Consider the following 13,838-nt stretch of genomic DNA (forward strand, 5'->3'; position numbering starts at 1 on the left):
ATATGCCTGGGTAAGATAGTGGAACTCTTTGGTGTAGGCAGTTGGGTTAGTGGAGAAAGACCCCAGGCACTTCTCGATAGCCGATAGGTCAGAGAGAGAAATGGAACATGCAACTCCTTTGGCCCTGGCTACCTCACACAAAAGGCGGAGGAGTGAGGGATTGTGAGAGCAGGTACGAGCACTGACAGGGGAAGTCATATTACGGCTTTGGGGAGGAGAAGGAGAAGAGGGAGGAGGGAGTTAAGACCCCACATAAGGAGGAGGGTTTGTAAAGCGAGCGGGGCTGAACAGGTCTTCTGGGTTTTTGGAGACCACAGAGCCAGGCAGGGCTGAGGTTCTGCATAGGGTGGAGGATTTGTAGGTAGGATTTAGTTGGTGTAGGGTTGAGGGGCAGTATAGAAGGAGAAGAGGGAGGACGGCTATTTAGAGGGAAAGATGCAAGAGGACAGGAACAGAAACAGGAAGGGAGGGAGAGAGGGAGAGAATAGGCAGGATTAGAAGCAGAAAACGGCCACCATCTTGAGAAAGAGAGAGAGAGAGAGAGTTAGAGGATAGGAGCAGAAACAGGAGCCGAGAATACAGCTGAATCTTGATTTGCTGCTTAGAATTCACTCACTCACTTGTGCCAAGGTTAGGAAGAAAAATTGAAAGTACAGTTACTCCACTAATGGGAGTTTGTATTCTAAAGGGCTAGTTTAGGATTGTAAGCTGGGGGTTTGGTCCTGCTCCTGGGCAGGGACTGGGTTTGCAGGCGGGGCTTTTGATTACCCAAACCTTGGCTGCTGCTGTGAAGATGATCGGAAGGTGTCCTGGACTGCGCTGCCAAACACCGGAGAGGGTTCAGGAAGATGGGGATGTCTCCCTCAGATTCCTGACCCCCAGAAAACCCCTTACAGGGAGAAGACAAGAGTGTAGGGATGTCTCCTCTATGCTCAGGTCCTCGGTACAAGGCCAGGGCCTGGCCCATGGTGAGACGGGAAGCAGTACCTGATGCATCTGCGATTAGGAGCTGGGAGTCCATGAGGCAAGCAGTGGGAGAGGCTGTGGGCAACAGAAGTCTTACCTTGTGGCTGAGCGGTTCCCTGGTCCGGCTTCGGGTGGAGGAGTCAGTTTCCCCCAGGAGGGGTCTTACAACTCCTCCCAGTTTTTTCGGCACCAAATGTAAGGGTTCGAATGAAGCAACTGAGGCCAGTTATTGAAATAAAGAAATTTAATTGGCTCCTGGGTGAGGTTCCATGGTCCCAGGGAAAGGGGCCAGGGAAGTTGAGCTTGGCTTCTCAGGGCATGGGGTTTTATAGGGAGTGGAGGTAGTTGATTGGCTATTGGGGAAAAGCAAAGACAACTTCATTGGTTATGGGGAGGTAGGGCGCCGAAGGGGCAAGCAGCTATTGGTAGCCAGGTGGGACTACTGGTAGGTGGTCTGGCTGAGGATGTACGGGGTAAGCTGCTATTTGGCCGGTCTTGGCAGGGCTTTTTAAATTTTGGCGGGGTTGAGTGCATAGTTTGGTGCTGAGTGTAGATCTGGGTGCAGAATGCAGAGGGTGTGGGGAGCCCGCATGGAAAGGCCAGATGCTGAGTAATGCGTTCAAAATGATGACATAGTTATTGGGCACGGAGAGGGATAGGTGTGTCCATTTAGCTCCCGGTGAGGCAACCAGCCTTACAATTACTTCTGTAGTTTAGCCATGAGATAAATACAGCTTCATCAGCTTGCAAAAAGCACTTAGATCTAAACAATGGTTTTTATCTCAGTAGTAAAGTAACAGCAGATTACAGCAGGCAGAAAAGCAAATAGACTCTAGGTACTCTGTTGTTTGCAGGTTGACCTTTGGACTCTTTTTCCGTAATATAAGTGTGCATGAAGACCATATTACTTTCATTTTATATAAACTCTGGCAAGTATAGATGCCATAAAACCTATGGAGTGACAGAAAAGTGGTCATTCTTCTTGTTTTCTTCCTATTTTTAGACTTGTTTCCTGTTTTTTTTTTCTTCTTTCTAATAAGGAGGAACTGAGCTGTAGCCTAGGTTTTTTGTGTAGTGGATTGATGCATACTGGTTGTGGGTAGGACTCCATAGTGTTTCGCCACTGAGTCATTTTCTCCCTCTTGTGTTTCTCAGTTTCTCTTTCCAGGTCTGTGACCACTGAGAGGGCTCAAAACGATGGGTGATAAGCTCTTATATGCATTTCCTGAACAAGCCATTTTTAAAATTAATTTTGTCAGGGATTTCCCTACAGGAGTGCTGCACATCACAGTGGAGTAAACCCTAAAGACACTCTCACAAAGCTCGTGGTCACCCAAGGGCACCTTTCATCTGGGTGGAGCAAATATGCTTGTTCTTCAGAGCTGAAAACTAAGTCTGTCATTTGTCTATGAACACAACAGTTCAATACCTCAGGTGAATGTGTACGGACAAACAAAATAAGGATAACTTTTAGGAGAAGAAGCAACAAAAAAATCCCTTTAGAATGCATTCCTGAACTAGAATTAGAGTTCTTTAAAAAGTACTTCCTAGGAGAAAACCAGCTCAGAAAAAATCAAGGCTTATCAACCAAGGGGAGTTCTGGGGCTCAGGAGTACTTTCCAGTTCCATCAGAGGAGAAATTTGAACTAGTGGGGCTTCAATAGACCTCTGCTTGTAACTAAGCTCCAGTTTTGGGCAACTCCTTGGGGTCATGAGTGATCTCTGAGGCCCCACATTGGGTGCCAAAATTATTATCAATGAAAAGAGTCAAACTCTTTAAAACATTGTGAGAGATTTATATATGGCAGAAGCCCTTTTTTTATCAGTAATTACTTTATATGAAAACAGATTAAATTCTATGATTGAAAGGAAGAGATTGAAAAAAATAGATTTTTAAAAAGTATTCAAATGTTTATTTCCAACAAGTGATTCACTTACACATAGAGACACAAATCAGCCAAAAGTGAAATGATTAAAAAATCCATGCAAAGAGCAACCAAAAAATTACTAATATGGCTATACTGATGTCAGATAAGTGGATTTCATCAGTAAAAATTTCAGAGCCCCTGCATCAGAAAGTCGTCAACTCACAGGTTGGTAAGAAGAATTTACCAACAACAGTACAGATTTGAAAAAAGAAAATGTTTTATTAGAAAGAAAATGCTTCAGAGGAGTGCAGGAGGGCATCTCAGCAAAAGGACTGAGCACACTGGTGGATTTTCCTAAGGAGAATTTATGGACCTTAGGGCATGAGCTTAAGGATAATTTGGACCTTATTAGCGATGTAGGTCATGATCAATGATTACATTTTGGTGCTTTTATGTTAGCAAAGGTTGCAAATTAGTTTTGGCATGGCATTCTGGAGATGTATGGAAATTCTAGTTACTTATAAAAGTTGAATAAGGCCTGAAAGTGATACTGGTGGAAGAAATTTAAGTTACCAGTCGCCTATCTTTACAGGTCTGTAGCAACTTCAGTCCTTGCCTCCTCAGAAGAAAAAATTCGACTGAGGGACATAAAGCAGAAAAGGAGACTGAGGCAAGTTCCAGAGCAGGAATGAAAGTTTATTTATAAGTTTATCTGAAGACCAGAAATTAGAACAGGAAAAAAAAAACAAAGGTGTGCTTGGAAGAGACCCAAGCAGGTATGTGAAGATTAAAAAGAGAAGGTCAAGTGCCCCATTTAACCATCATCCTAATACTTTTATAAGCTCCCCTCTTTCTCATAATTCTTACCTTAGGGTGAGCTGCCACATGCACAGAGTCCTCTTAGCCTTGGGAAGTGAGCACAAGCAGAGTGCTTAAGGAGTTCTATTCATGCCCATCTGAATCTTTCTTCCTTTTGCCAGTGGAATGTGCCTGGAAGATCATACTTCACCATTTTTGTCTCTTAATATGCTTGCCTAGGAAGCTGTTTCTTCCTAGGGTCTGCATTCATTTAACATTTTTAATGTTAGTAGGCATGAACCATTAAGAGATTGTCTCCCCCGGCTGCCAAATTATCATTTTTGGAGAGGCAAAGCAATAATTACCGAACCATTACCTGACATTTCTAGTGGGTGCAGTGCACAGTCCAAGCTGTCAGTGAATCTACCATTTGGGGGTTTTGAGTACTGTGGCCCTCTTATCACAGCTTCACTAGACAGTGCTTCAGTGGGGACACTGTGTGTGTACTCAAACCCCACATTCTCCTTCTGCAATTCCCTAAGAGAGGTTCTCCATGTGGGATCCACTCCTGCAGTAAACATCTTCCTGGACTTCCAGGTGTTTCCATATATCCTCTAAAATCTATGTAGAGGTTCCCAAACCTCAATTCTTGACTTCTGTTCAACTGCAGGCCCAACACTATGTGTAAGCTGCCAAGACTTGGGGCTTGCATCCTCTGAAGCAATGGCCTGAGCTCTCTGTTGACACCTTGAAGCCATGGCTGAAATACAATATACCAAGTCCTGAGATTGTACAAAGCAGCAATGGCCTGGGCCTGGCCCACAAAACCATTTTTTATTCCTTTAGGACTCTGGGCCTGTGATGGGAGGGGCTGCCATGAATACCTCTGACATGGCTTGGAGACATTTTCCCCATTGCCTTGAGTGTTAATATTTGGGTTCTCGTTTCTTATGCAAATTTCTGTAGCTGGCTTCAATGTCTCCTCAAAAATGGGTTTTTATTTTCTGTCATATTATCAGGCTACAGATTTTCTAAACTTTTATGCTCTGCTTCCCTTTTAAATATAAGCTTCAATTCCAAGCCATTTATTTGTGAATACATAAGACTGAATGCTTTTAACAGCACTTGAGTCACCTCTTGAATGCTTTGTTTCTTAGAAATTTCTTCTGCCAGATACCTCTCATGTTCAAAGTTCCACAGATTTCTAGGGCAGGGGCAAAACATCACCAATATCCTTGCACCAATCACCTTTATTCTAGTTCCCAACAAATTCCTCATTTTCATCTGAGACAACCTCAGCCTGGACTTCATGGTCTATATCACTATCAGCATATTAAACAAGGCCACTGAACAATCATCTAGAAAGTTCCAAACTTTCCCATATCTTCCTGTTTTCTTCTGAGCCTCCTAAACTCTTCCAACCTCTGCATCTTACCCAGTTCTAAAGTTGCTTTCACATTTTGGGGTATCTTTACCTTTATAGCAGTGCCCCACTACCCAATACCAATTTACTGTATTAGTCTGTTTTCACGCTGCTGGTAGACATACCTGAGACTGATTAATTTTATAAAGGAAAGAGGTTTAATTGTGCTACAGTTCAACATGGCTGGGAAGGCCTGAGGAAACTTACATCCATGGTGTAAGGTACCTCTTCACAGGGCAGGCAGCAGGAGAAAGAATAAGAGCTATGCAAAGGGGATAAAGCCCTAATAAAACTGTCACCCCCATGATTCAATTACCTTCCACCACTGGGTCCCTTCCACAACATGTGGTGATTATGGAAACTACAATTCAAGATGAAATTTGGGTTGGGACACAGCCAAACCATATCAGGGCCCCATGAGTGACCCAGAGAGGCCATAAGGGAGCCTTCCTGGGAGTGAGGGAGAGATGGACCACTGCTTCTTGGTTCCTTAGTCCATTCCCAGGGACTTTGTCTTACCCTCTTGTGCTCTTGACACCACATGAGGAAATAAGGGCTATAGAATGGAAGAGGCAGGCAAGATAATTTATGGAGAACCAGAAATAAGGGGTGGAAGGAGAGCAGCAAATGTGGAAAGGAAGGTAAAAGAAAGGGATATAGGATGTCAGGAGAGGAAGATAGAACAGTGCGAAGGGGAAAAGTAGGGAATAGCCATGTTTGAGATGAGAAAGAGTTCAGATTTAAGAAAATCTTATGAATGTCTTTGTCTGAGCAGAGAACTGCTTTAGAATTATGCATCTGACAAGACTATACAGGGAAGACTGAGGAAGATTATCCCCAGTCAGGAATCTTTTCTGTCTTGTTCGCCACAGTATCCCCAGCACTAGTACTGTGTCTGGCACATAGTAGGTACCCAATATTTTTTGAATTAATGTATGAATTTGCTTCTAATATAATGTGATCCTGCATGGGCTCCATATAAGACATTATGACTACTACTATTACTATTTTAAAACTACTACTCCAATTACTATACTACTATAACAACTACTACTGCTACTAACCCTGAATACCTTCTCTAGTGACAGGTGGTGTTTTAAGTGTTTTAAAATAATAACTCTAATCTTCATAACACCCCCATGAACTGGGTTAGTATTAATTTTACCATTTGTGAGAGGCAGTATTACATGGTGATTAAGATAATAGCTTCTGGCTAATCCTGGCTCTGTCTATAACATACTAGGTGTGTGACCTTGGGTATGTCATGTAACCACTCTCTGCCTAAGTTCCTCCATCTGTAAAATGGAAATAATAGTAATAATACTTTACAGGGTGGTTATGATTATTAAATCAGCCAATACCTGTAAAGTGCTTGGATTACTTTTTGGCATATGAAAAATCAGTTGCTTTCATGTTATAGAAAGAAAACTGAACCAATGAGAGGTTAAGTAATATGCATCAATTTGTACAGTTCATTGGTGGCAGAGACAAAATGTGAACACAGGTGCCATCTTATTCTATCTAATAGAGCTACACTTTACCCACTATCCTGTATTGCCTCTCAGTGCATATGCTGGCAATCATATACATGTGTTAATTCTTTCATAATTTTTAGGAAATTAAAATGTATTCTACCCAGATATCCCTTACTTATCTCCCCATAAGCCAACAGGAAAATCCTTTCCCAAGCAGATAAAACATTTTCTTAATGTTTACTTATTCTAGTCCAAAGTCCCTGTTGGAACCTATGACTTTATTATGTGACAATTTTAGTTACCCCTTGAGTTTTTTTACAAAGAATCTAATGACAGGGGAAAGCTGAAACAGTCTGACTCTCAACCCCTACATTGGAGCTGAAAGGTTGGCCATGAGCTAAGAGACTGACCCTTCGCTGTAGCACAGTTCATTAACTGTTTCTGGTATTTCTGCAATAATCTTCAAATTGATTATCCTGCCTTGGTGCAACTTCTAATTGTTGATTCCCCCCACCTGACTGCTGAGAGACTTATCTACAACACAGATATCCCTATGTCACTCTCCCACTTAAAACTCTTCCATTATTTTTCATTGTTTCACAGAGGCATTAAAGAGCCTCTGTGATCAAATCCCTGAATACCTCATTTACCTCCTTTTACTTGCATAATTGCCATGCTCTATTGTACACAGTGATTCATTATTACCAGGAGAGGAAGGGGAAGTTGTGAAAAATCATGTTCCACACTGGAGTTGGAGCTCCTCAGGGGCAAAGATAATATATTTGTAATTTCTATATCCCTGATGACTAGAACAATGCCCAGTGCATAGTAGGCATTTAATTAATGTTGAGTGAATGGATGGTGGGTAAATATCAATTAAGTACCTAAAGTAAGTAGATAAAATTGACTATAATTATAATATTTTTGGTGAGAAAAACGAATTTCTATTTACACTAATGAGAGGTGTATATAAGATATAGACACAATCTAAGTTTTGTCCAGTCATACTGAAATGAAGCAGATTTTTCTGCCATTAAAAGACAAAGAGAGATTAGACAATTGTGTAGTGAAAGTGCTATGCACTACTGATGGAGTGAGAAAGACAACGGGCTATCAAAAGACCCACTCTCTAAAGAAGTTACAGCATGTACCAGAACACTGCAGGAGTTTTAACACCTGAAAAACATAGTGAAGCTCACAGAGCCATTCTCCTGCCCTGACAAGCCCAGACAAGCACAAAGTGATGGTTCAAAAAATTTACTTTAATGCTAGAGAGAAATCAGAGTTATATTAAACAATTAGTGTAATATGTGTTGATTAGTGAGAAGATGCTGCATTGTATTAAGGTGCTTGCATTTCTTTAAATTTTGCTTTCAATTATATATCAGTATTTACTACCTGACTTTTTTTTAGGCACAGAGGTTCAAAAAAAATCCCATTTTAATATAAAGTAAATAGTTTGCACAGTTTATCTTGTCTATCTGATGGCTCCTTACCTATATAGAAAGCACCATTGTCAGGAGAAAATCATAGGCAAATTCAGATCTCATTCCATGATAACAAGTACCTGCCTTATAGCTCTAACTAAAGACTAAGATCTCTAAGAAAAAGAAACAATGTTTATATCCCCCCAGCATGTAGCAGAGTACCTGTTATTACTGTGATTGATTGAATGAAGAAATTAAGGATTCTGAAAAACAGCATGCTCAGACAGTTGTCTGGATGGAACAGCTCTCATAAACTCATCAATAATAGTTAATTAATTTTTGAACAATAACTTAGTCTGCAACTTATATGATTTCTCTTTCATATTTATGTCCAGTCCAACATAACAATATGCTGGCTAATTATTTTATTTATTTATTTATTCAATTGTTTGTTTGTTTATTTTTGAGATGGAGTCTTACTCTGTCAACCAAGTTGAAGTGCAGAGATGTGATCTCAGCAAATTGCAAACTCTGCCTCCCAGGTTCAAGTGATTCTCCTGGATAGCTAATTTTATATGTCAATTTTACTAGGCTAAGAATCCCAGGTAGCTGGTAAAACAGTATTTATGGTTTTTTTTGTGAGAGTATTTCTGGAAGACGTTAGCATTTGAATCAGTAAACTGAGTAAAGATGCACCTTCATCAATGTGTTTGGGCATCCTTCAATCTGTTGAAGACCCAAATAGAACAAAAAGGTAGATGAAAAAGAAGACTCTGTTTCTTCTTGAGTTGGGATATTCATCTTCTCATGTCTTCAGACATTGAAATTCCTGGTGCTAGGGCCTTTGGACTCTGAGACTTACACTAGCACCACCCACCTCAGGCCTTCAGTTTTGGACTGAATTACACTACCTGATTTCCTGGTTCTCTAAACTGTAGGTGACATATTGTGGGACTACTAAACCTCCATAAACACGTGAGCCAATTCTCATAGTAAATCTTGATATATACATATATATGTATATGTTTATTTATACAAAATCTGTATTAGTATGTCTGTGTATGTATGTATACATATACAAATCATCCATATATTATACATATATCTATGTGCATGATCTGTATTAGTCAAGGTGCTCCAGAGAAACAAAATGTGTGTATATATATATACATATATATATTCTGTTTTGTATATATATATATATTCTGTTTTATATATATATATATACACACACACAGAATGCAGCACCAATGTGGTATATATATATGTGTATGTGTGTGTGTGTGTGTGTGTGTGTATATATATATAGAATTTGATAGAACTTTAGAGAAATTTGATTAATATCGATATTTATTTCCTACCATTAGTTGCCTTATAACCAGAGTAAAAAAAAAACTGTTCTTAAAAGGTTGTTATGGACTTAGAATTTCCTACTTCATGTCTTTAAAAAATTTTTTTAAACATTACTATTTTTATTATTGAGACACAGTTTTGCTGTCATACAGGCTGTAGTGCAGTGATGCTATCTTGGCTTACTGTAACCTCTTTGGGATGGTGAATACTGAATATCAACTTGATTGAATTAAAAGATGCAAAGTATTGATCCTGGATGTGTCTCTGAGGGTGTTCCCAAAAAAGATTAACATTTGAGTCAGTGGGCTGGGAAAGGCAGACCCACCCTAATCTGGTGGGCACAATCTAATTAGCCATCAGCAAATATAAACAGGCAGAAAAATGTGAAGAGGCGAGACTAGCCTAGACTCTCAGCCTACATCCTTCTCCCGTGCTGGATGTTTCCTGCCTGCGAACACTGGACTCCAATTTCTTCAGTTTTGAAACTCGGACTGTCTCTCCTTTCTCCTCAGTCTTGCAGACAGCACTATTTTGGAACCTTGTGATCATGGAAGTTAATACATAATATACTCTCTTTGAGATATATATATATATATTATATATATATAATATATATAATAGGAGATATAGATAAATACATATATATATATACTATTAGTTCTGTTTTTCTAGGGAACCCTGACAAATACACTCAGCCTCCCAAGTTCAAGCAATTGTCATGCCTCAGGCACCCGATTAGCTCAGATTACAGGTAGGAACTACCATGCCAGGCAGGGTTTTTATTTTTAGTAGAGATGGAGTTTTGCCCTGCTGGCCAGGCTGTTCTAGAATTCCTGACCTCAAGTGATCCACCCACCTCGGCCACCCAAAATGCTGGGATTACAGGCATGAGTCACCACATTTGGCCATTTTCTTTCAACATTTAAAACATTTTTATTTATTTTACTTTGACACAGGGTCTCACTCTGTTTCCCAGGCTGAAATGGTGTGATCATGGTACACTGCAGCCTCAACCTCCTGGGCTCAAGTGATTCTCCCACATAAGCCTCCTAAGTAGCTGGGACTACAGGAGTGTGCCACCATGCTTGGCTTTGTTTTTTTTTTTTTTTTTTTTTTTTAAAGATGGGTCTTGCTATGTTGCCCATGCTGGTCACAAGTTCCTAGGCTCAAACAATCATCCCACTTTGGCCTCACAAAGTGCTGGGAGTACAGGCATGAGCTACTGTGCCTGGCCCTTATCTCATGTTCTGAACCTACCCTTTGCTTCTCACACTTTTCAAAATTTTTCCACAAGGACTGTCATTATTTTATCTTCATGGCCTCATATAACATGCAAAATTAAACAACTCCAACTCTGGAAATTGTTCTTTTGTTTGTTAGTTTTTTTGTTTTGTTTTGTTTTTTTGATACAGAATCTCAAAAACTGGAGGGCAGTGGTGAGATTTCAACTCACTGCAACCTCTGCCTCCTGTGTTCAAGCAATTCTCCTGCCTCAGCTTCTCAAGTAGCTGGGACTACAGGTGCCTGCCACCACACCTGTCTAATTTTTGTATTTTTAGTAGAGGCAGGGTTTCATCATGTTGGCCAGGATGGTCTCAATCTCTTGTTCTCGTGATCCCCCTGCCTCGGCCTCCCAAGTACTGGGATTACAGAAGCAAGCCACCGTGAACAGCCAGGAAATACTATAACTAGAAGATCTTTTAGAAATCATGTAGTCTGCCCTTCTTGATAAAATACTACTGCCAATAATAATGCTAATAATTCAGCACTTAGCATTTGCAAGTCTCCTTTTACATAAATCAATGAATTTAACCCTTGCAACAACCCTTTAATGCACTTTTTATTATTATGCCCATCGTTTCAATGAGGAAACTGAAGAACAGAGTGGTTAAACAAGCTGTCCAAAGTCACATAGCTAGTAAGTACAAGGTCCATAAATAAGTGACTTGCTAGGATCATTTAATTTAAGTCTATCAGTGTTGGCAGGGCTTTAGAAAACATATCCGACTGTTTGCTCCGTGTCTGTGTGTGTGTGTGTGTGTGTGTGTGTGTGTGTGTGTGTGTGCATGCACCCAGTGAGGTACGTAGAGACAAAAGACAATTTGAGATTATAAAACCAGCTAACAATTGATACAGAACTGGAATCCAGGGTTGTAGACAACCAGCCTCATGCATTTTTGTAGCACTCTAGGCTGCCTTTCTTTTTGAGTAGTTTCTGACTTTTCTGTTTATTCTGTCTACCAACTTGGTCAGATCAGTCTTGTTGCCAGAATTGATGAGTGTGAGAAATGCTGAGCAGTGACAGATCAGGGCCATGAAACCTGGCCTTTGTACAACAAGGTGGACTATCTTCATTTCATAGTACTGAGAAAGTTTCATGTAAGATTTAAGCAATATTCAGCCAAGTCTAATATTAGTAATCTTGATCTGAAATTTTAAAAAGTAAAATAAAACCTTAGCCAGCACCACAAAGAGCAAGAAGGAATGAGAGATATTTAGGCTCACAGAGCCTCATCATGACTAGAGTCCTGTGAATAAGAGATTTGGTAGAATAGAGAGTGTGTATAAAGGGTGTCTGTTTGCCTGGAGCTCACTCTGTAACAGGGACACATACAATATATATTGTTAAGGTCTACTGAAATAAGAGTATAAGCCATTTAGTCTGTAATTAGCAAAGAGTAAGTGATCCAAATGTAATTGACAAAATTCTGTGGTCCTGGCAGAATTCTATGTGGTTACTTCCAAGTTAAGGAGCTAGTTATGGACATTGAGACATATTTGAGAGGCTTCCCATGATCAACATTTGAGAGTCCTTCTATACTAAAAGGGCCCAGAAAGTCATTACTCTAGTATGAAAAACAGCATTGTCTTTGTAAGGACACCCCTGAAAATGTACATATATTATGTAGAAGAGGCATTAAATTACATAGATGAGCCCTTTTTATTACTGAAGAAGAGCTAGCTGTCACTTTGGAAAGTGAAGAGCAGACATACATGGGGAGAAAGCAATATGAGGTAAGTTACAATAATGAGGTTCAGGAAAGGTCTAAATGTGATAGGCCTTTACAGCAAGGCTCCAGATCAACAAACAGCATAGAAATCATAATGTAGATATAATGCATTACAATGTGCATTGAAATTTTCTATACTATTTTATTTCTACATTATTTTATCTGACTCTCCCAATAACTCTGTAAGGAAAATGTTAATCTCATTTTCTAGATGAGAAAATGGAGGCTTTGAGAGGTTAAGGTAATTTTTCTTTTCTTTTCTTTTTTTTTTTTTTTTGAGACTGGGTTTCACCATGTTGGCCAGGCTGGTCTCAAACTCCTGACCTCTGCGTGGTCAAATCCTATAGGCCTTTATCCCTGTGATGGCTAGGTAGGAACAACAGGAGAGGTGAAGGTATGGATAGCAGGAATGGGGCTAAGTACCTCTTTCTTGCATCTTGCCTTTGGAAACTGAAATCTTAAGTTTGTAGTATTGAAAGCAGTATTGAGAGTAGAGTTGCAAATATTAAAACATTCATTTACATACATGAATCATTTGCATTGTCAATTACCTATAGTGAAGTTTTAATCATACTCTAACTCCTCTCCACACTTCAGTGCATATGCTACCTCCTGCCACCAGTCCAGATTAGAAAAACAAAACCCAATCAGGCAGATAAAGCTTCTACTCCTCTAAGTCATCAAACACACTCTTAAGCCAAAGAAAATAATTTATTGTTATTCTTCTCCTTTTACGGCACAATCTCCATTTCTGCATTTGAAAATGTAATTAATTCATAACTTTTTAAAATCTAGTCTGAGTTATGTTTCACATGGGAACTGGGCTGATATTTCTTTCTCCATCTTGTCTTAAAGTGGTTGTTAAGAAAAGTGATAGTGTAAACCAGATTGCAGGGAGATAATTAAAGGACTAAAGAGAATTATTTTAAAGCATTTTGGAAAAACTCAGTTACAAACAATTGACATACAAATTACAACCTATTTTTTTTATTATACTTTAAGTTCTGGGGTACATGTGCAGAACATGCAGTTTGTTGCATAAGTATACACAGGCCATGGTGGTTTGCTGCACCCATCAGCCCGTCATCTGCATTAGTTATTTCTCATGATGCTATCCCTCCCTAGCCCTACACCCCATTTTTATCTGATGATACAGAAAGATTTCCTAAGGATCTTGAGTTTTAGCAGATTTAGACACTAGATAAAAGTAATAAACTAGTATTCTTGAGAATACCCTATAATTGATACTTTACCAAGTTAGATTCATGTGTATAGGACAATATCTAATTCAAAATTGGTATTTAGTGAATGCTTACTGAGTAAATTTAAATAAACTAATAGCACACTAGACATATGAGGAATGTTTGATTTATCTTTAATGAAGGACCTTGAGCTTGAGGGCCCTTCAGAAGGGCCCTGGACAACTATATGATCATCACAAGTCTGAACAATTTTGCCAGTATCTGCAATCGGTGGAATGAAACTCCCATCTCTGTCTCCTGAGCTCTACAGCTTTA

Source organism: Callithrix jacchus, chromosome X (assembly GCF_049354715.1).
Source record: "Callithrix jacchus isolate 240 chromosome X, calJac240_pri, whole genome shotgun sequence".
Taxonomy (NCBI): Eukaryota; Metazoa; Chordata; class Mammalia; order Primates; family Cebidae; genus Callithrix; species Callithrix jacchus.